The sequence below is a fragment of the Kogia breviceps genome, chromosome 9 (genome assembly GCF_026419965.1).
Source record: "Kogia breviceps isolate mKogBre1 chromosome 9, mKogBre1 haplotype 1, whole genome shotgun sequence".
Classification (NCBI taxonomy): domain Eukaryota; kingdom Metazoa; phylum Chordata; class Mammalia; order Artiodactyla; family Physeteridae; genus Kogia; species Kogia breviceps.
Genome location: NC_081318.1, coordinates 87010384 through 87032922, shown reverse-complemented (window position 1 = coordinate 87032922; position 22539 = coordinate 87010384). Strand labels below are relative to the sequence as shown.

The window sequence follows — 22539 nt, the reverse complement described above, 5'->3', positions numbered from 1 at the left end:
CTGCAAAAGAGTTCAGGGAGTAGGTCTGCAACTAGGCAGATAGTGGCACCACGTGATCCTGCTGCTGGCTTTGAGCAATTCTTCACGCTATTTGCTGGGCTCAGGCTGTAGTGATGAAACCATCTGTACACGGAGCTTACAGCAGATGGACGGGGTGTGAAAGAAGCCAGAAAGGCAGCGTACCTGTGCGAGAACTGAGGGCTTTGGACGTAGTCATACTGGCCATGAGGAGCCACAGGTTGTTCTAGAGGAGAGGAGAGTTATAGTCAAATGACATGAGGTGGAGGAAAGGGTGTCCATGTGATTAATAAGAAAATAAATCATTATGAAGGAGAAAGGCATGTCAAATGAAGATATTAAACTCCGCCTAGAGGAAGTGCTATTTCCATCCTTCGCTCTCTGTTCCTCCAGGAAGCCTTCACGGATAGTGCCCCGCCCCTGCAGGCCCCTGAAGACCTGGATGGACCAGGTCCCAGAGCCGCCTCCACTCGGCCTGTCTCTGGATCTTGGTCTTGCTGCAGGGCAAAGGGAGGCCAGGGAGGCACGGTAGCTGCAGTGAGGCAGGGGTCCTGGCAGCCTCAGGAGGTGACCGCGGCCTGGCCCTGGGATCTGGGTGCAGGTTCCCGTCTGGAGGGGACTGGGCCTCACCAGCTCCAGGGCTAAGAGCAGAGAGCAGAGTGCCCGTGGTGGCTGTCTGCAGCTCATCCTCTTGTTTTAATTTTTATAGTAGAGTTTGATAGCATGAGTAGTGTAAATGTAACCTCCACACAAGGGTGAAATAAAGCCTAAGGATGCAAATTCTGAGAAAAAAAAATTATAATTCATTTTTTTTCCACCCGGGGTTATGATGGAGATAGGCTTCCTCTGCTGGGAGGTGAATTATTTTTCTGCCCTGAGTTCTCACAAAGGGTGTACCCCTCTTGAGGGTCCTGGCTCAGTGTGAGAGTCTGAGGTGCACCTCCTGCTTTGCATAGTCCAAGTTGTTTTCTCTGGTTCTCTGTGTGACAGAAGCATTGACCTTCAGGGCAAACCAAGCTTGTTTGTTTAGTCTTGTTTTTTGGGTTATTTTTGGTTTTGTTTTCCTATTTTGCCCCTTGAACCTGAGTGATTTACCATATTTTCATTTGAGCTTAGCAATACTTTATTTTATTGTTTCCCAGTGTTATTGCAATATAATTGACATATAACATTGTATAAGTTTAAGGTGTATAACATGATTTGATATATGTACATATTGCAAAATGTTTGCCACACTAAGTTAACATCCATCACCTTATATAGGTACAGAGATTTTTTTTTCCTTAGATGAGAACTTCTAAGATTTACTCTCTTAGCAATATACCAATACTGTATTGTATATCTTTCAAATATACAATACAGCATTGTTAACTGTAGTCATTGTGTTTTACATTAAATCCCCACAACTTACTTATCTTATAACTCGGAGTTTGTACCTTTTGACCACCTTCACGCATTTCTTCCACCCTCAGCCCCTGCCTTTGGCAACTACCAATCTGGTCTCTGTTTCTGTGTGTTTAGTTCTTTTTTTAGATTCCACATATAAGTGAGATCGTAGAGTAGTTGTCTTTTTCTGTATGACTTATTTCACTTAGCATAATGCCTTCAAGGTCCATCCATATTGTCACAAATTGAGACAATTTCCTTCTTTTTAATGGCTGAATAATATTCCATCAGATATATATACCACATATTCTTTATCCATTCATCCACTGATGGACACTTAAGTTGTTTCCATGTCTTAGCTATTGTAAATATTTCAACAATACTTTAAAGAGTATGTTTGTTATAATTAATCCGGGATCTAGTATTCTCAGGGAGGGATTTTCATAATTGCAATCCATAATCCTACCAGAAGAACAGTCCCCACAAGTGTATGATTTTTCATACCCGACCTAATTCCAAAATTATCTTAGGTGGCTTACAGACAGTGGTATGCTAGAGTCATCATGTACTGGCTTATGAGAAATTTATTGTTAAACTTTTAGGAATCTTGCAAGTCGTTTGTTAAACACAGCCATCATTAAAAATTAAATTATATAAACTTACAATTAAATAAATATATTAAAAATAAATACTCAAATTCATCTCTTTCTAATTATGTTTCACTATTACTTACACTGTTGAGGTTATTTCTGTCCATAGTATCTGTGTGGTGAAAATGCTACAGAAAGGTGTCCCACTGCACATCTCCTCCTAAATCCACTTCGAGCAACCTCATGTACCTTGAAATTGGCCATAGTGGGAGTATTTACACCAGGGAAATGGGCACACACTACAAATCAACTCTTTATATATTGCTTTATTGATTGTCTAGACTTCATATTGTGATGGAGAGAATGATAACAGTGCAGAGTAAACACAAAAAGTGTGTCATGTCCATAGTAGTTACATTATGAATAGCACAAAAAGTTGAGGAAATATTCTTCCAGTATTTGGAAGCAATTAATGAATTTAGCAAGAAAGTTGCTTACATCATGAAGAATGGGTAGATTTCTGACACATGACATAGATCTTTGTTGTTTCACTTTTGACTTCCTTGTTAAAGTAAATGGAAATATCAAGCAACGTTCATGTCTAAACTATCCTTGATTATTGGTTGCAACCATAGGTTAGCTGTGGATAAAGGGTTTGACAAAAATCAACAAAAGCATTCTATGAGAATCAACTGGCTGCAAGGAATTTACAGTAAGAAGTATTGTGTATTTTCCTTTTGTTTACTGTGCATTATACATCATTTATAGCAGCAAATTTTTCACATACATGTATATTCTTTTCAGAGAACCAGCTGTGGAACATTCACCAGCACACCTCTGCTCATAGGGATGTACAGATACAATAAGGTAAGATTTTTTTTTTTTTTTTTTTTTTTTGCTGTATGCGGGCCTCTCACTGTTGTGGCCTCTCCCGTTGCGGGGCACAGGCTCCGGACGCGCAGGCCTAGCGGCCATGGCTCACGGGCTTAGTTGCTCCGCGGCATGTGGGATCTTCCCGGACCAGGGCACGAACCCGTGTCTCCTGCATCGGCAGGAGGATTCTCAACCACTGCGCCACCAGGGAAGCCCAATAAGGTAAGATTTGAAGTAGATGAGAAAGAAAAAGGAACAGCAAGGAGAGGGCCCCACTAGAGCTGGAAATGATGCTAATAGACAATTTCATATTACAGAGGGCAGACGTAGGCTATGGTAGGCCACAGATTTGTCTCTAAGCTTCCTAGCACATCTTATATAAAGGAAAATTGGATCGCGTACCGAATCTTCAGTGTTTGGGTCAGAAGTTGTGGCGTTTTTCCTAAACCAGGTCCAGAAGGAATTTTATCCTGAGGGTGTACGTAGAGGAACGGTGTATTTTTATAAATATCAATAATGTCCTTAAAGCAAACCCTCATTTAGAGTCACAGGGATGCTTCCGTGAGAGCCCCTCTCTGAAGGCTGAAAAATTCTTGCCAAAGTGTATTACTTTTTTTTTTTTTTAATAAATTTATTTTATTTATTTATTTTTGGCTGTGTTGGGTCTTCGTTGCTGTGCACGGGCTTTCTCTAGTTGTGGCGAGTGGGGGCTACTCATCGTTGCAGTGCACTGGCTTCTCATTGCAGTGGCTTCTCTTGTTGCGGAGCATGGGCTCTAGGCTCGTGGGCTTTAGTAGTTGTGGCAAACGGGCTCAGTAGTTGTGGCTCACGGGCTCTAGAGCGCAGGCTCAGTAGTTGTGGCACACGGCTTAGTTGCTCCGCGGCATGTGGGATCTTCCCAGACCAGGGCTCAAACCCGTGTCCCCTGCAGTGGCAGGCAGATTCTTAACCACTGAGCCACCAGGGAAGCCCCAAAGTGTATTTCTGTAAGAGACACATATTGAAGTATTTGTGGGTGAAATAATATGAACTCTGGGACTTGTTTTAAAATTCTCCAGAGAACAAAGGAATAAATAAACATCTGTTGAAGTGACTAATTGAAGCAAAAAGAGCAAAATATTGGTAAATATTGGAGCTGGGTGATGGGCAATTGGGAATTCATTAAACTCTTGTCTACTTTGAGACAAGATTGAATGTGATTCATGTGTTTCTTGTCTGTTATAACAGCTCTTCCTCCCTCTCCCCAACACACCTTATCTCCACTTCCCCCTCCCTGCTATTCATGTGGTAGAAAAACTGGGTCTTTTGTCCTGCAGAACTTCCCACATTGTGGATTTGGCTGTTGCTTCCTCATGGTGACAAAAAGTATTACCTTAGCAGAGAAATCCATTAAAATCAGATATTATCCTACAGGAGTGATACACGGGTCAGGAATGTTTTAGTGTAAACATGTTTTAGTGTAAAGGGAAGAGAAATGAGCCATCTGATCAGAGGAAAGGAATCACAGTATACAGGGGCACAGCCCATAGGGAAGGTGAGGGAAATGGGGGCTGAAAAGGAGAGGAGAGCCCAGAAGAAACACTCTAGATAAGCTTCATTTACTCCTGATTTCTGACTTCTTTGTCTTCCAGCGCCTCCCCTTCCTTACCCTGGCACCTTATCCCTCAGGCAGAGTGGTGGGGGTAGGTGTCAGGGACATTTTCCCCCTTCTGGTTGCACTGTTGAGCTAACACTTAAGCAATTAAAAAAAAAAAAAAAAAAAAGTATTTCTCTTGAACCACATGCTTTTAAAAAAGGACACATACATTTAAAATCAAATTAGTTTTGAAGAGGCAGCATCTTTATCATCTGCCATCCTTGGGATTCATTTCACATTCAAATAAATAGAAAACTACTTGAAAAGAGGCACATTACACCCAGATTTACCCAGGTGTAATTTACAGGTGGCATTTCATGCCATAACTTAATAGCACTTTATCAACATTGGACTTTCTGGGCTCACTGTTTAGTTCATGCTATATGGAAAGTGCTTTGCCATAATTTTTCATTAGCTTCACAAGTTATGCCATTTGGAACCATGAAAGGTGGCTAATGTTTCAGTGGTTTTCAAAAACACTTTTCAGTCAAGAAATTCAAGCAACAAATGCCAGTGTCTCAGGGACCATTAGACATCTGAGACATGACCATGACTGAAGATTAGTTGTAACAGTATTTGGATATTTTGGAGTCTTTGAAATATATGAACACTCATTAAACTAATGAAGATGAGCGTCAGCCCTGGGCTCTTCCTGTGGCTCAGCTGCAGCCAGAGGGTGGTGGCTTCCAGTCCAGGCATACTCACTGCCGACCCCGTCCCTCACCTCTCCTATCTGCTAAGACAAATACTTCTGCTTCCCAGTCATCACAGATGATGCCCTCACGTACTCTCCAGGAAGAACCAGTAGCAGTCTAAACCTGGGAGTTGCTTGACAGATGAGAAGATTGGTCTTCCTGGAGAATTGCCTGGAGGGTTTGTCTAGGACCTACCAATGGGCCTTCTCCAGTTTCTAAAAAAATGAAATACAACAGGGTGAAATGGAATGGGAAACCATCAGAGCATGTGATAACGATAAGTACTATTTTGTGAAACTTTTGTTTCAATTATTTATGTAGGTATATGGGTGTACTGAGACATAATGTGAAATGTATTTTTAAATGTGAGCCAAGTCAAAAGGTCTTGAAGAATGCTGCTCTCGGAATGTATAATTTACCGCTGGAATAAGCCAGACTAGTAAGAAGCTGTTGCCTGGACACATCACAGTGGCTCTTGAAGCAGTGCTAGAACATTTCTATAATAACAAGTTTAAAACAATACAAACCTTGCCTCTCATGTCTTACCTCTCTGAGATATAGGTGAGCTTAATGAATTCCTCTGCTCGGGTAGCAAGAGTTAGCATTTGTTCAGTATTCATTCACTCAACAAACATTTACTGAGACTGTTCAAGGCACTGAGAAAATAATGGTGGGAGAAAAACAGACAAAAATCCCTGTCTTAGTGAAACTTGTATTCAAGAGTGGAGGCAGCACAGACTATAAGCAAAGGTAAATCAGTAAAACAGAAAATGTTCAGTGGTTGTAAGTGCTAAGGCCAAAAAAAATTAACAGAACAAGGTAACAAGGAGCATTTGGGGGCTGTACTTGTTTTCTATTTTTCTGTATAGCAAGTTACTACAAACTTAGCACGTTAAAACAACACACATTCAAGACAGTATGGTACTGGCACAAAAACAGAAATACAGATCAATGGAACAGGATAGAAAGCCCAGATATAAACCCATGCACATATGGTCACCTTATCTTTGATAAAGGAGGCAAGAGTATACAATGGAGAAAAGACAGCCTCTTCAATAAGTGGTGCTGGGAAAACTGGACAGCTACATGTAAAAGAATGAAATTCGAACATTCCCTAACACCATACACAAAAATAAACTCAAAATGGATTAAACACCTAAATGTAAGGCCAGACAGTATCAAACTCTTAGAGGAAAACATAGGCAGAACACTCTATGACATAAATCACAGCAAGATCCTTTTTGACCCACCTCCTAGAGAAATGGAAATTAAAACAAAAACAAGCAAATTGGACCTAATGAAACTTAAAAGCTTCTGCACAGCAAAGGAAACCATAAGCAAGACGAAAAGACAACCCTCGGAATGGGAGAAAATATTTGCAAATGAAGCAACTGACAAAGGATTAATCTCCAAAATTTACAAGCAGCTCAATATCAAAAAAACAAACAACCCAGTCCAAAAATGGGCAGAAGACCTCAATAGACATTTCTCCAAAGAAGATATACAGGTAGCCAACAAACACATGAAAGAATGCTCAACTTCACTAATCATTAGAGAAGTGCAAATCAAAACTACAGTGAGGGGCTTCCCTGGTGGCGCAGTGGTTGAGAGTCTGCCTGCCGATGCAGGGGACACACGGGTTCGTGCCCTGGTCTGGGAAGATCCCACATGCCACGGAGCGGCTGGGCCCATGAGCCATGGCCACTGAGCCTGCGCATCCGGAGCCTGTGCTCCGCAGCGGGAGAGGTCACAACAGTGAGAGGCCCGCATACCGCCAAAAAAAAAAAAAAAAAAAAAACTACAGTGAGGTATCACCTCACACCATCATCAAAAAATCTACAAACAATAAATGCTGGAGAGGGTGTGGAGAAAAGGGAACCCTCTTGCACTGTTGGTGGCAATGAAAATTGATACAGCCACTATGGAGAACAGTATGGAGGTTCCTCAAAAAACTAAAAATGGAACTGCCATGAGGCCCAGTGGTCCCACTGCTGGATGTGTACCCTGAGACAGCCATAATTCAGAAAGAGTCATGTACCACAGTATTCATTGCAGCTCTGTTTACAGTAACTGGGACATGGAGGCAACCTGGGTGTCCATCAACAGATGAATGGATAAAGAAGATGTGGCACATATATACAGTGGAATATTACTAAGCCATAAAAAGAAATGAAATTGAGTTATTTGTAGTGAGGTGGATGGACCTAGATTCTGTCATACAGAGTGAAGTAAGTCAGAAAGAGAAGAACAAATACTGTATGCTAACACATATATATGAAATCTAAAAAAAAAAAAAAACGGTTCTGAGGAACCTAGGGGCAGGACAGGAATAAAGACACAGTTGTAGAGAATGGACTTGAGGACATGGGGAGGGGGAAGGGTAACCTGGAATGAAGTGAGAGAGTGGCATGGACATATATACACTACCAGATGTAAAATAGGTAGCTAGTGGGAAGTGGCTGCATAGCACAGGAAGATCAGCTGGGTGCTTTGTGTTCACCTTGAGAGGTGGGATAGGGAGGGTTGGAGGGAGATGCAAGAGGGAGGGGATATGGGGATATATGTATATGTATAGCTGATTCACTTTGTTATATGGCAGAAACTAACACACCATTGTAAAGCAATTATACTCCAATAAAGATGGTTTTTTAAAAAAAAAAAACACATACATTTATTATCTTACAGTTTCTGTGGTTCCAGGAGTCTGGATATGGCGTAAATGGTCCTCTGCCCAGCATCTCACAAGACTGCAGTCATAATGCCAGCTGTGCTGAATTCTCATTTGGAGAATTAACTGGAGAATAATCTCCTTGCAAGCTCCTCCAGGTTGTTGGAAGAATTTAATTCCTTATAGTTGTATAACTGGAGTCCTGGTCTTTTTTTTCCTTTTGGCCATGCCTCGCAGCATGTGGGATCTTAGTTCCCCAACCAGGGATAGAACCCATGCCCCCTGCAGTGAAAGTGCTGAGTCCTAACCACCAGACCAGCAGGGAATTCTCTGCCCTGGCTTTTTGATGGCTCTCCACTGGAGGCCACTCTGAGATCCTAGAGGCCTCCCAGTTCCATTGGCCCTCTCACAATGTAGCAGCTGACTTCATGTCAGTAAGGAAAAGCTGTTGCTCTAGTCTGCTAAGTTGGAGTGTTATATCATGTAATGTAATTATGGGATGACAGCCCATTGTCTTGCTGTATACTGTAACCTAATCAAGGAAGTGACATCCTATTACCTTTGCTCTATTTTATTAGTTAGAAGCAAATTACAGGTTCTGCCCTCACCCAAGGGGAGGGGGATTCGAGGTGTGGATCCTTAAGGGTCACCTTAGGGTACATCCAGACACAGTGGGGTTGCAGTTTTAGACAGGGTGGCCAGAAAAGGCATCCTGAGAAGTATCATTTGGGTAAGGACCTGGGGAGGAGAAGAGGAAGAGAGTCATGTGGCTATCTTGGGGAAGAGCATCTTCCCAAGAGGAAAAAGCAAATGCAAATCCCCAAGGAATATGCCTGCCATTTAGAGACAAAATAGCCTGTGTGCTGATGAGAAAGATCAGAGAGGGACAAAAGGATGCTTGCAGGAGAAAAGAGAATTGCTGGAGAATTGTCTATGAATAAGCAAGAGGAATCTAGTGCAGAAGTGAGCAGGTTGACATTTGCTAGTAGCAAAGACAAGAAATTCATGGTAAAAGACTTGGAGGCAGAGTATATGGGCACGTATACAAGTGTAGATATGGTGATGGGAATTTCTACTTTCTCACTGAACTAGGAAGCAAGGACATCTGCTGAGAGTGAGGATTAGGAAGGCGGTGTTAGCGATTTGAGGGGGAACAAGAAGGATGACTATTTGAGGAAATAGTCATCCATGAGAATGGGATGGGAATGGCTCCCTCCCGGAAATGGACCAGGGAATGTCAGTCTGTTTGCTTGACAGCATACAAGGCCCACCTGACCTTAGTGGTTATGAATTTAAGGAGAGACCAATCAGCATGGTTGGGTGTTTTTCACTGACCACAATCAGTATATGTGGAGCTAGGCAAGATATATGCAGAGAGCTGGATTGAACCAGGGTTGTGGTTTAGGTAAGTGAATACACAGAAGAAGAGAGGGGCGAGGTGCTAGGGAGGGGGTATGGTGACTGACCATGGAATTTAAACTAGGTCAGATCCAGCAAACAGAAAGTCAGTAAGGATACAGTTGGATTGAACAGCACCGTCAATCAACTGGATCTAATTGACATTTATACAATTCTCCATCTCGCAACAGCAGAATACTCATTCTTTTGATGTTCACATGGACAATAGAACACATCCTGGGACATAAAACATACCTTAACAAATTCAAAAGAGTAGAAATCTTACAAAGTATGTTCTCAGGCCACATGGAATTAAACTAGAAATCAGTAACAGACAGATAGCTGGAAAATCTCAAAATCTTTGGAGATTAAACAACGCACTTCTAAATAACATGGGTGAAAAATGAAGCCACAAGAGAAAATTTTAAAATATTTTAAAGTAAATGAAAATGAAATTACAACATGAAAAATTATGGGATGCAGTAAAAGCAGGGCTTAGAGGGAAATTTATAGCAATGAATGCATATATTAGAAAAGAATGATCGAGTCAGTTGACATGAGATTTAAGGCTAAACATTTTATGGAGGAGCATGTAGAGGTGCTGAAAGTGATATGATATGCAAGAAAGACACTTACCCTCATGGAACAAGAGAAGTAGGAGAGAGAACAGCCACCACTTGAGAGCCTGCAGGGAAAGCAGTGTCCCACGGGGAAGCTAGGTTCCAGTGAGAGCACAAAGATGCGGGAAAGTTCAGAGAAGAAATTAAGGTTGTGGAGATTTTGCTGATGATTTTCAGAGAGCTCTGTGGAAGGGTTTCAGGGAAGGGGGTCAGAAAAAGGAGTGTCAGAAAGGAGTGGGTAAGAGTTTGAGGGTTAAAGGATGCCCAGCCAAAGCAAGGTTAAGGGACAGGATGAGTTGGGGCAAGTTGTCCTGATGCTGCAAGAATGGAGGTGTTAGCGGTCTCCTGGGGACACACAGAGTTCTGTTGTCACACTGCATTGAGCTGGCAGTAGAGTGGCTTTACTCTTGCGTGGTCAAGTCTCTCCTGACTGCTGCCGATGGAGACATGCAGAGGCCACTGTTTTCCTGAGCAGGGGAAACCATCCATGCCTGAGTCCACCAGAAAACATATGGGGACGAGTGGTGGTTAGGGTCTTTGAGGTTCCAAGGAAGAGTGAGTGACATGTGTGGGCTACCTTTGTCAAAGGAGGTTTATTGTAGGGATACTCAGGGAAGTAAGGAAGACAGGGAGCTAGACCTCAGAGAGAAGGGTGTTGCTAGTTAGAAGACTGTGATACATTTATTAATCATACATATGTTTAGCGGCTATGCTGACAGACTCAACAGTGTTTCAAATAAGCAAGTGTCTTTGACTCCTGGTTTAATGTTTAATCCTTTTGGGAAACAGCTGCTCTTGTCTCAGTGTTTACTGTTACCATTGCTGCTCATTCTCATTTCATGATTTGTATTCAAATTCTCTGAGAGGATATCCAGTCAACTCCCCCATCTAATCTACCCCTCCCTCCCTCCCTCCCCTTGTCTTTCCATCCCTGCATCCATCAGTACATCCAGTCATTTATTCAGTCATTCATTTAGCAAGTATTTATGACACCTGAAACTAACATAATACTATATGTCAGTTATACCTCAAAAAAAAGCTTCCTTCAAGAAACAAAAACAAAGAAACAAATGTTTATGGAGCACTTACTGTGTTTCAGGAGCTGTTCTAGGAGACCAAAGTGATGAAAGCAGATAAAGATGAAGCTTACATTCTAGTGCGTATAAAAAAAATAAATAAATGCATGAGAAGTGCTATGGAGACAAATAAAGCAGAGTAAGGTGGAGAAGGAATATTGAGAGAGAGAGAGGGAGAGATCAGGAAAGAGCTCTCTGATAAAGTGACCTTTGAGCAAAGGCCTTGAGGGAATTGAGGGAAGAAGCCATGCAGATATCAAGAGGAAGAGCATTATGAGCAAAGGAAAGAGAAAGTGTTTCAGGAAGAACAGGGAGCCAGTGTAGCTGGAGTGAAAGGAAGGAGGAGCGGAAGGAGGTGAAGTCAGGTGGGTGTGTGGAGGGAGGGCGATGGATGCTGAGCATAAGCCGGAGAGTGACAGTCTGACTTGTATTATTTAATTACAGTCGTAGAATTTTATTCAGGCTCATAAGTGATTAATTTTCTTTCTAGAAGTCTAAACAGAAATCCTATTCATATATAGTTTTTTGAAGTACAATTCACATTCAGTAAAATTCATCCTTTTTAGGATCTGCAGGGACGCCACCCCTGCAGAGAACAAAATTCATGGATGCTCCAGTCCCTTAATATATAACCTATGCAAATCCTCTCATATACTTCAAACCATCTCTAGCTATCTTATAGTACCTAATACAAAGAAATGCTATGTAAATAGTTGTAAATGTAATGTAAGTGCTATGTAAGTAGTTGCTGGAACGCTGCAAATTCAAGTTTTGTTTTCTGGAACTTTCTCAGTCCCCACGCCCCTACCCCCGCCGACCCCCACCGAATCCGAGGTTGGTTGAATTCACGGATGTGGAACCTGAGGAAAAGGACAGCTGACCACGTAGTTCTGTGAGTTTTGACAAACACATGGAGTCGTGTGACTGTCACCCCAGTCAAGATACAGACCAGTTTTACCACTCAAAGAGTTCACTTGGGCCCCTTTGTGGTCGGCACCTTCCCTATCCACAGCCTCGGGCCACCACTGTCCTCTTTTCTGGCCTTTTAGTTTTCTGTCTTCAGAGTTATGTCTATAGAGCATCATACAAATGAAACTCTACATTGTGTAGCCTTTTGACCCTGGATCCCTCCACCTGGCATAGCATATTTGACATTCATCTGTGTTACCATGTGTGACGGTAGTTTGGCATTTTTTTGGCCACTGCACAGCATGTGAGATCTTAGTTTCCTGACCAGGGATCAAACCCGTGCCCCCTGCAGTGGAAGCGCAGAGTCCTAACCACTGGACAGACGGCCCAGGGAATTCCCTGGTTTTCTTTATTGCTGAGTAGTGGTTCAGTGTGTGCATGTTTCCAGTTTTAGATGAATGAGAAATAGGGTCACTATAAAAATTCACGTACAGGTTTTTGTGTGAACATAGGTTTGCATTTCGCTTGGCTAGGTACCTCAGAGCAGGATTGCAGGGTCATATGGCAAGCGTATTTTACCGGTAGAAGAAATTGCCAAACCGTTTTCCAAAGTGGTTGCATCGTTTTGCATTCCCACTATCAACGCATGTCACTCTTAAAATTTTAGTCATTTTAGTAGGAGTGTAGTGATATCTTCTTGTGGTTGTAATTAGAATTTCCCTAGTGACTAATAATGTTGGGCATCTTTTTTAATGTAATTATTCGCCTTCTGTATATCTTCTTTGATGAAATGTCTTTATAAATATTTCATGCCTTTTATAAATTGATTCTTTTATTACTGAATTTTCCGAATTAAAAAAATATATATTTAGGATACAACTCCTTTATCAAATTTTTGTTTTGCAGATATTTTCTACCAGTCTGTGACTCTCTTTTTTCCCATTTTTATTAACAGTGTCTTTTGAATAGCAGACATTTTCGATTTTTACTTGAGTCCAATTATCAAATTTTTAGGTTTCACATTTTGGTCTATGATCCATTTTGAGTTAAATTCTATACACACTGTGAGGCATGCATCAAGGTACATCTATATATCTGTTGAAAAGACTGTTCTGTCCTGTGAATTTTCATGGAGGCTCGTGTATGGATGTGTTTATGGACCCTTTTCTGTTGCATTGACCTGTGTCTGCCATTTGCCAGCACCTCACAGTCTTGATTACTGTAGCTCTGAGCTTCTCGCCTGGGGTCAGTTCTGCCTCTGCCGCCTCCCCCAACCCCAGGGTATCTGGCAACGTAGGGGGACATTTTGATTGTCATAATTGGTGGGTGGAGGTCAGGGATGTTACTAGACATCCTATAAAGAACGCACAGGACAACCTCCCACAACAAATTATCCAGTCCCAAATGTTAATCATGTGGAGTTGAGGTGCTCTGTGTAGCTTTACAGTAAGTCTTGGAATGAGATAGTGTGACCCAAACAGAAGCAATTTTGGAGGAGTGGGGAGAATATTATGAACGTACGAGGTTGCTGTGAGGATAAAGCTAGACAGTGTATGTAAAAGTGCTAGGCACACAGCTTATGGTAATTAAATGCTAATTTCCTCATTATTTGTTACTGCTCCTGACCTTGACCAAGTTTTCTCCTCTTTGCAGTCCCTTTAGTGTGACTTCTGCTCTTGTCCAGGGCCTACATATTCGATTTTGAGACTCTCACCTTGACAACTACTCTGTTAATAGACCCCTACTTGTTTCTCCTTTGCACACACACATGTCGCGCATGGCCTGGGGTAGGGCCTGGTATTTGCCGTCAAAGCATTGTTTCTTTGCCCTTTGGCTACCTGCTCACTAAGGAGGTGTGCATGGTAAAAATGCTTAAGATCTCCTCCCAGCAAATTTCAAGTATATAATACAGTCTTATTTACTATAGTCACCAATGCAGCTTCCTTTGTGAAGGTGGTTCATTCTGGTGCTAAATGGTCTGATGTATTGGACAAGAAGGTGAAAGCCTGAGGCTTTGGTGTTCTGTGATGGCCCTTCTGGGCCAGGTTGCCAAAGATTAATGACCATGCTGATGACTTTCTCTTGTCTTATGCTTATCCTGTGCTACATGGCCACCCTGTATGGGCCCCTTGACCAGGATGGACCTCAGAGCATTTGCTACACCTCCTCCAATCTGCAAATTTCCCCAATGTGTGACATTCATTTAATTATTCTGTCATTCATTTAAATGTGCCAGTTATGGTGATATGTTCAAGGGTTATAGTAAGGAAGAAGATAGAAATGATTCCTGCCCTCACAGAGTTTACATTTTGACTGGACCAGAGGCATTAAGTAGCTTAATAAATACTCAGTAAAGGTTTGTAAAATAAATTAGTTCTCCCATATTGTTTATATAGTGTGAATTAATTTACATTTTGTCTATGCTGCTTTCATGCTAGAACAACAGCTGAGTGATTGCATCAGACACAGAATGGCCAGCATAGCTCAAAATACTTATTATCTGACACTTGACAGAAGTTTGCTGATCCCTGGTTGGATGCCTCAGATTTGTTTCGAAGATAAGGTCATTCAGGGATGCCCTCTGTGTTAAGGGTGAGGAGGGAAGCAGCATTGATGGAAACCACACGTGGTCACAGCCTCTCATGGATATGATGGTTCATGGGAACATCTTCTTGTCTAATACATTGATCCATTTAGCCCCAGGCTGGACCACATTCACAATGGAAGCTGCACGGTGACTGTAGTTAATAATATAGAATTGTATACCTGAAATTTGCTGGAAGGAGGTCTTAAGCGTTCTCAACACACACACACACACACACACACACACACACACACGTTAACAGTGTGAGGTGATGGATGTGTTCATTAACTTGAATCATTTCACAATGTGTATGTATATCAAATCATCATGTTTTATACTTTAAATATATAGTTTTATTTGTTGGTTATTTCTCAATAAATCTGGAAAAAATCCACAAAAAAACCTCAAAAGAAGCTGGATAAATTCCCATGTCACCTTATCCTAAAACTGTTTCTAGGAGAGGAGGAAATATTCTTTCTTTTCATGGAAAAAAATACAAAAAATACTGAGTCAGAAATGTCTGTTTGTCCACCAAAATCTATCCTCCCAATTTCATAGTGTGGATTGGGAGCTGCCAGACAGCTGTCCAGTCAGGAACTGCATTTCCCAGAGTCCTTTGTGTCAAGTGTGCCCATGACCAGTGGAATGGGAATGGGAGTGACCTGCCATTTGTAGGCTGGGACTTCAATGGAATGTTCACTGAAGCCCTCTTTTCCCTTTGGCTCTCTGGATGTAGAGGGCTCTGAGGTTCTAGGGTAGGACTTCTCAAACTTCTGTGTGTGTTGGTGTCACCCATATCTGGAGTTCTTCTTAAAACACCGGGCTGGTACAGTAGGTCCAGGGCAGGGTCTGAGATCTTGCATTTCTAACAAGCTTCCAGGGGATAGCGGTGCTGTTTGTGCTCAGACCCTCTTTCAGAAGCAGGCAAGGCTCTAGGGGATAGTGGAGCCATAGAATGAAAGGAACATGTCTCTGAATCACTAAATAAGGAAAATCTCCTTCTTCAACCAGCAACTCCTGGTCTGTTACCCGAGTGAGAAATAAGCCTTTGGAGGTGGCTTATGTATGATTATATTTGTTATATATATGATTATATTTGTTACAGCAGTCAGTCTTCTGGGAGTGGTTCAGACGATTCACTGCTTCTGTTTGAAAGTGTCTTGGCAGAATAATTTAGGACAAAACCATTGCTGGCTGCCCCACCCCTTTAATGTGGGTGCCTGTTCCAGATAACTCCTTCGTTTTTTAAGATATCTATACCTAACTATATTTTAAGACCTACCAAGGCCTTACACCATTAGCTCCTTGACAATAGCAATGGTTAAGAAAAAAAAAAAAAAATCTGGGTTTTGTATTTGTTGACTTTGATTAAAAACAGAGAGTGAAAATGTGTTTGGGGATGGGTTGTGAATGATCTGCTTCATCTGGCAGGAAGTTTGGTGGAGAGCAGGCCATGAGGGTCTTTGATCCTGAGAGGTCAATGTAGGGAGTTCAGGTAGAGTCCCTTAAGCAAGGGGCCAGCGGGTAAGTATCAGGGCCCTGGTGCATGCTGCAGGGCTGAGATTGGCTGGAGGAGTCCAGCCCAAAGTGTGGTCACTCAAAGGCTGCTTGACACAAGTGACAGGAGCCTGGACAGGGAGTCAGATGGGATACAGGTGTCTGTGTGTGTGTGTGGTATTGGGAAGAGTTGCGGTTGGAGCAGAGAGTCAGGGAGTCTGGGTCAGTCCGAGGCCATACCCGCGGGGGCCTTTTGCCTGCTTCCAGCAAGCATTTACAGTGGGGAGGCCAAGTTCATCTGAGGGACCCTGACCAGCTGGACCCAGTGTGCTAGAACTAAGCTAAGGATGGTAGTGGAAAGTCTCTCCCTGGGTTCTGAGCAAGGAAGGCTGGAACAAGAAGGCTTGCCCTGTCACTGTTGCTCTCTGGTCCTGACCTTACCTTCATGAAATAAGAGCCAGAGCTGGGTCTTCTCAAGGCCTGCTGGCTTTGGGCCAGAGCTGGGCCTGAGCAAGAACAGGAGAAAGTCAAGGGGGAAATAGTTACTGGGTTTATTTTGGATAAAGTGCCTGGTTGAGTTGCAGAAGCTAGCCTTCATTCCAAGTGGTGTTCAAATAAAAACATCAAGCCCTTCTTTCAGAATTTTGTAAAAATAGCAGCAAACTTGAGAAAAATTGCAAACTGTCTACTCTGACTAGTCAAGGCCACTTACCATATTGAAAGCCATTTTTATTCAAGGGAAACTGTATTGGATTTAGACATAAGGCCGGTTTTTAAAAAAACTTTCCATCCTTCAGCAAGTATTTCACTGAGTGCCTATTATATGTCAGGCACCGTGAGGGTTAATTGTAGAAACACAAGATGAATCTTCAATCCACATCTTGATGATGGAGAAAAGAGCAGACAATCTATAAGAGTTGTGAGCCTGTTTACTGATTAGATACCTGCCCAGGAAAGCTCTTCGAAGAGTTGAAACACACCAGCAGGGCCTCCTGAGCCTTCCCGGAAAGGCTGGTGGCTGCCTGAGACAGGAGCTGGGAAAGGCTGAGCTCGGTGTCGGCAGCCTGTGAGGGCTGCAGCCTCCATCAGAGGATGGAGGAGAAGGCAGAGAGGCAGCGAGTAGGGAGCATAAAGGTGGTCTCCCCTCTAGCCCCGTGTTCTGTATGGGAACCCACATCACATCAGGTAGTCCTGCCCAATGAATACCCACCAGTGGCCTCCTGCTGACTGTTCATGGAGGCCCAAGTCCTGGCCAAGGCTGGTTAGGCCCTGTGAGATCTTGACCCCGCAGCTCTCCAGTCTCCTGCAGGCAGGTTCTCAAAATCCTCTGTCGTCAGGTGACTGGCTGCTGTCGGGCCTCAGATATGCCAGCTTGGCCCATGTGCCCCTTCCTCTAGGGTGGCTGAACCATCCCGGTTTGCCCGGGACTGAGGGGTTTGTTGGGATGCCCACTCACAGTTTTACAGCCAGGACCATCCTTGGCAAACTGGAGAAGGTGTGCAGTCTCTGTGGGGTGGGTAGTGCCTGTCTAGTTTAAGATTATAGTCTCAGCCCTCTGCACACTTCCTGGCACGTGGCTGACACCTGATAAATATCTGTTGAGTGAGAATTCCAGAGCACCACCGCAGGTGTTTATATATCCCTCAGTTAATAAGAACAACAATTTAAAAATGTATATGTGTCAAATATTTACCCTGTGCTCAAGTCAGAGTCCTTGACTAGTTCTTGGCACCATGACAGGTGCTCACGTCTCCTTATCTCCTTATCTCTCGCCTGGAGGATGTCAGTACCTGCCAGAGTGTCTCCCACCTCCACGGTACCTGGACAGGACTGCCAGGGCTTCCTCCCAGAGCCCAGGGCTGAGTTCATCTTTTCTTTGCTCAGAAACCTCTAATGACTCTCAACTGCTCCCTAACAGCATTTGTGATCTGCTTGGCCCTACCTGTGTTTATCCTTCTCTTTCTCTCTCTCTCTCTCTCTCTCTCTCTCTCTGTCACAGTGTCAGTCAAAATAAACAATTCACTGTTTCTCTAACCTACTTCCAAGTTTCTTAACTCTGACTTCCCTCATGCTGTTCTATCCCTTACACCTCCTCTACCTTTTGCAATTCTACCCATTCTTCAAAACTCAACTGAAATGCCCCTTATCCAGGATGACTTCTAACTGCCTCCAACCATTTCTGCATCCTACAGAGTCCAGCATCACCACGTCATGCTTGCTGCTTTCTGTCTTGATCTAACTTGAGAATAGGGGCAGTGTTCTCTTCACCTGTAATGTTTTATATAGAGTAGGTACTCAACACTATTTATAAACTTTTATTAAACTGAGTTAAGTAGGTTTGCCTAAGTGAGTGCTCCTTTTGGTTCACGTAGCCCCTAAAATAATTTTATAAAACTCTAGGTCTGATTTCATTTTTAAGTTGACATCCACATTTTAATCACAAATTTAAATATTGCAAAGGATGTATTTTCTCTTTTACATATGCTTTAAGTATATTTTATTTAAACCTTATAGTTGTAGATTAAACTCATTCAACTTAATGGAAAATAACTGCCAGATAATCTAACTGGCAAAGCCATCCTTGTGGTCAAGCCAAATAGCCAAACCACACATTCAATCAGAAAAAGTCTGACTTTATTTTAAAATTCAGGTAAACGTGGGTGCTAATTCTTAGATAGATAGGAACCCTACCAGGGCTCTTGGATTGAAGGAAGGCATTGCCTACATCAATTCTTACTGATGCCCTCTAGTTTGCTCTCCTGACTGTCCCTCAGGAGGGCTGCATTCTCCAATTGTCACTTTGTTTAATGCCCAAGAGGTTTTACACTTCAGGTTCATGAACCAGAGTAAAATTTAGGTGAGGTGATAGGTCCGCCTTTCTTCCATAATGCGAGGGGTCCTTGTGTAGGTCAACTGGGAATGGACAATTGGCAGTCCACAGGCTTGAAATGCATAAAAATGGAAGTTGAAGTTCTGGAAATAGATTCCATTTAAGCCGTCCGTGCCTGTGTGTCGCCTAGAAAGATTCTGTACCCCAGGAATCTGTGTTCCTCAGTGTGAAGGCAATTGACCTAGGAAGAAATCATAGCAGAGGTTGCATTTCCTTTCACACGGATACACCTTGTTAGGGTTTTAGAAAATTTACCCTCCACTCAATGACAAAAGGTCACTGTATTGCTTCACAAGATTCCCAGGTTCTTCCAGGTGAAATCACTCTCCAAGAGGCAGTTTCATCGGAAGAAAAGATCACATAAAACTCTCAGAACCTTTTAAAACAGATATGGCTCTCATTTGTGGTTGCCAGTTACCCTCCCCAGGGTGGTGGGACAGACTTCATCTTTTCTGGAGTGCCTGATCACTGGGCTGCCTGGGTGATATGCCGCCAAATGCCCAGGAAGAGGTCAGTGTAATTCTAGGTTGTTGCTCCATTGTTTATACCCAAATGTTTACAAACTACAGCTGCTATTACCACCAATAGTCATAATCATCTCTACACATTTAATTGGTGCCCTAAATAAACTAGACATGATGCAGAATCACGCACTGTCATTAGACATAGTGCTCTTACTATTTTAAGACTTGGAAAGCACTCTGGTGATTTTATAGGCATTGTGTCTGGCACTATGGTTAGCTGAAAAAGAAATCTCTATTAAATCCAAATTCTTCAGCAGTTAGGTCACTCGATTTCGCTGTGAGTTTGGCCTAAAAAATAGTAGAGCAGGGGCAGATTCATCTTTGGGGATCCCCAAGCTTGGGGGGAGACTCAATATGAAAGAAAATGTAAAAGTTCAAGTAAGCTTTAGGGCTTATGCAAGCTTCAGTTTCTTCAGCTTCACAGCAAACCCACCTCTACTGCAGGAACATCAGTCAGGTTTCTGGTCGAGTGCCTGACACTTGGAGTACACATTCGAAGCTCTTCTAAGCACGTACAGACCTCAGGAGCCACACACTTCACAGTTTCTGGGGTGTGTATGATCCACTGCTTGGAAGGTCAATCAGATCCTGATGAAAGTGAGGGATTCTCTGCTGAAAGCCTGGCTGTTGTTCCAAGACAGAGGCTGCAAATTGGTGGGCTGTGGGCCAGACTCTGTCTGCAGATGGCTTGTTGTGGTAGTGTCTTGTCTTCCTGTTAAGTGTTTCTTAAAAAATGTGAATTAAACTGGTCAGACTTCAAAAAAAAACATAAAATTTCATATAAAAAGCTGATTTCTTTTTTTTTTTTCTTGTTTTTTTTTTCCTCACTTGGGAAACTGAAAGTTCCATAGTGGACTTGGACGTGACAAAATGACAGCTTTAGAGGAGGGATGTGCTTGTTGCTCCGCCCAGTCCCCACCACCTGGCTCTCTTCACTTGTTATTTTCTGGCCTGACCTTGGAAACATGTGATTCATGGTGAGACCCTTGTCCTTCCAGGCCAGGCTCCTCACTTGCCTGGCCCTAGTGCTGCTCTGCCGCTGCCCTAATCTCTTTGGTCTCTGACTTGTGGTCTTTTTGATGCCCTGATGACTTTTATTTTCTTTTAGAATAGTAATCAGATGTGCAAAATTAGTATTTACACCTCATTTTGTTAACTACATTGTTTTATGTGTCTTTTGCTTTTTCAGCTTGCACTTGGCCATTCTCAGATTACTTCATAAAGAATGACATATATTTATTGTAAATATCTCAACTTTTGTGCTTGATTTCACACTTCGTATCAGCTTCTTCCCTTTTCTAAGAGTGATACATAGGAGATTTAATTTTTAAAAAGTTATATTGGAGTAAAAAATAGCTTGGGAATTTTAGGTCTCCTGTTGACGTCAGTGGGAAGTCTTGACAGGACTGGGGTTGAGAACTGTTTCTTTGGGTTGTCATCATCCTATTACTATTACTTCATAGAACTCTCTCTTCTCCCTAGTGTAGGTATTGTAATATGTTGCAAACGGTTTTCTTGGCCATTCATTTTGGACCTTTACACTGCTTTTCACTAAATGTTGGCTTTTGCATAAACTTGGGATTTTGCATGGAAAAATTTCAGAATTAAAAGGAAAAAATGTGATGGAATTTACTGGTAATTGATACCTTAAATCCTTTTTGAAAAAAAGGCTCAGTATCAATCAGTGTAGCAAGCAACAGAAACATACTGCCAATTCATAAATAATGTAGTCAGCTGACAAGCAAATACCAACTACATTGTATACAAGAAAACTCTCAGTTTACTTGGGTGAAAAAAGTCAACAGATTTTGCCCTGGCAATTTCACTGTATTTAAAGTCAAGTTTCAAAGAAGTCCTGTTTGAGGCATTAAACTTATCCTTTGAAAAATCTGTGAGAACTGCAGTTTTTAAAACTCAAGTCAACTTCCAGAAATTATTTCTTTCAAATTAGCACTGCCTACAATAGAGTTTTGTGCATGGTCAGGATTGGGCTAAGTTCAGAATAAATTTAGTGGAGTAAATGAATTTTAAAAGTAAGCTGGTATAAAACTTGAACTCTGTTAGGAGAAAAGTTTTCTTAAAATGTTGAGCTGCATTTGATAACAGATTTTAAGTTTCTTTACCTTTTAAGTGATCTGATCTGTATTTGCCTTTGAAATCTTTTACTGCCACTTTGGTTAAGTGAATATTGTTCCACAGTGACCTATGATCCTATCTGACCAAGTGTTTTAAAGCTTTTTGATTTTTTTTTTTTACAAAACTCCCCAAATCAAATCCTAATGAAGTTCCTTTAACCTCTAGCTAACTTTGGGATGCTTCAAAGAGTCCCTGAAACACCCCAAAGAGAGATATCAAACTAATTAGGTTCATTTGGTATGTTAAATTACATGGGAAGTATCGTCAAATGAGTAATAAGTCTTCTTAGGTTATATTAATGGGAAAATGTTATTAATATAGGTGTTCTAGAAATTATATGGAATTCTTGAAAATCCGGTATCTCCTGGTAAAATTATCAGTCATAATTCTAGTTATTAAAGTGTTGTATGTCACAGCAGTAACCAAGTTTCTTTGTCAATTGCATTGTAATCAGATTTTAAAGGTGCCTTAAATCTTTTGTCATTATAGACAGTTATGGTTTCGCTCTGATGCTTTTACAAAAAAGTTTCCTCTTCAAGAAGATTTCCAGAAAGGACTTTTTGACAAATACAGGTTTCTGACTTTCAGACCATAACACTGAACTGGGTAAGAAATTAAAGAATTCTAATGGGAAACCTGATGGCTTCATAAAACTGTTAACAGTAGGACTGAATGAACTGGTGACTATGGCTATAATTTTTATGGTTTCTTTCTGAGAAATAATTGGTTTTAATCTGTTTTCCAGATATAAGGAAAGCCTTCTCCTCAAGCTAATTATGACTTACAGCAATTTGGTAAATTATACCTTTGTAAGCAGAATTGAAACATTTATCTTGCCTCTCTATCGAATCCCTCCAGAGATTGGAAACATGTAGGTTCCCAGTAGCTTTATCAGATAAATTAGGAGGGACACCTCCTAACAGGTGCAGGAATATCAAGGTATTTGGGGGACCGTGAAAGATGAAAGAGGAGGAATTCACCTAAATCTGTAAGACAATGTCTGTGACAAGCCGTTGGCGTGACTTTCCTAGCCCTGAGA

General features: G+C 41.9%; 1 protein-coding gene across 12 annotated transcripts in view; it reads left to right on the top strand.

The window, feature by feature from the left end:
* PHTF2 (putative homeodomain transcription factor 2) overlaps window positions 1–22539 on the top strand; it is a 175592-nt gene that overhangs the window by 148433 nt on the left and 4620 nt on the right. For 9 of the 12 annotated variants that reach the window (XM_067042770.1, XM_067042774.1, XM_067042776.1 and 6 more), the window contains 2 exons: window positions 2799–2861; window positions 21990–22106. The gene's annotated coding sequence lies outside the window, so the exon portion shown is untranslated. Of the gene's footprint in view, window positions 1–2798; window positions 2862–11753; window positions 11853–20207; window positions 20342–21989; window positions 22107–22245; window positions 22295–22539 lie in introns of all 12 variants that reach the window. The other 3 variants (XM_067042766.1, XM_067042765.1, XM_067042767.1) reach the window with 3 other exon arrangements.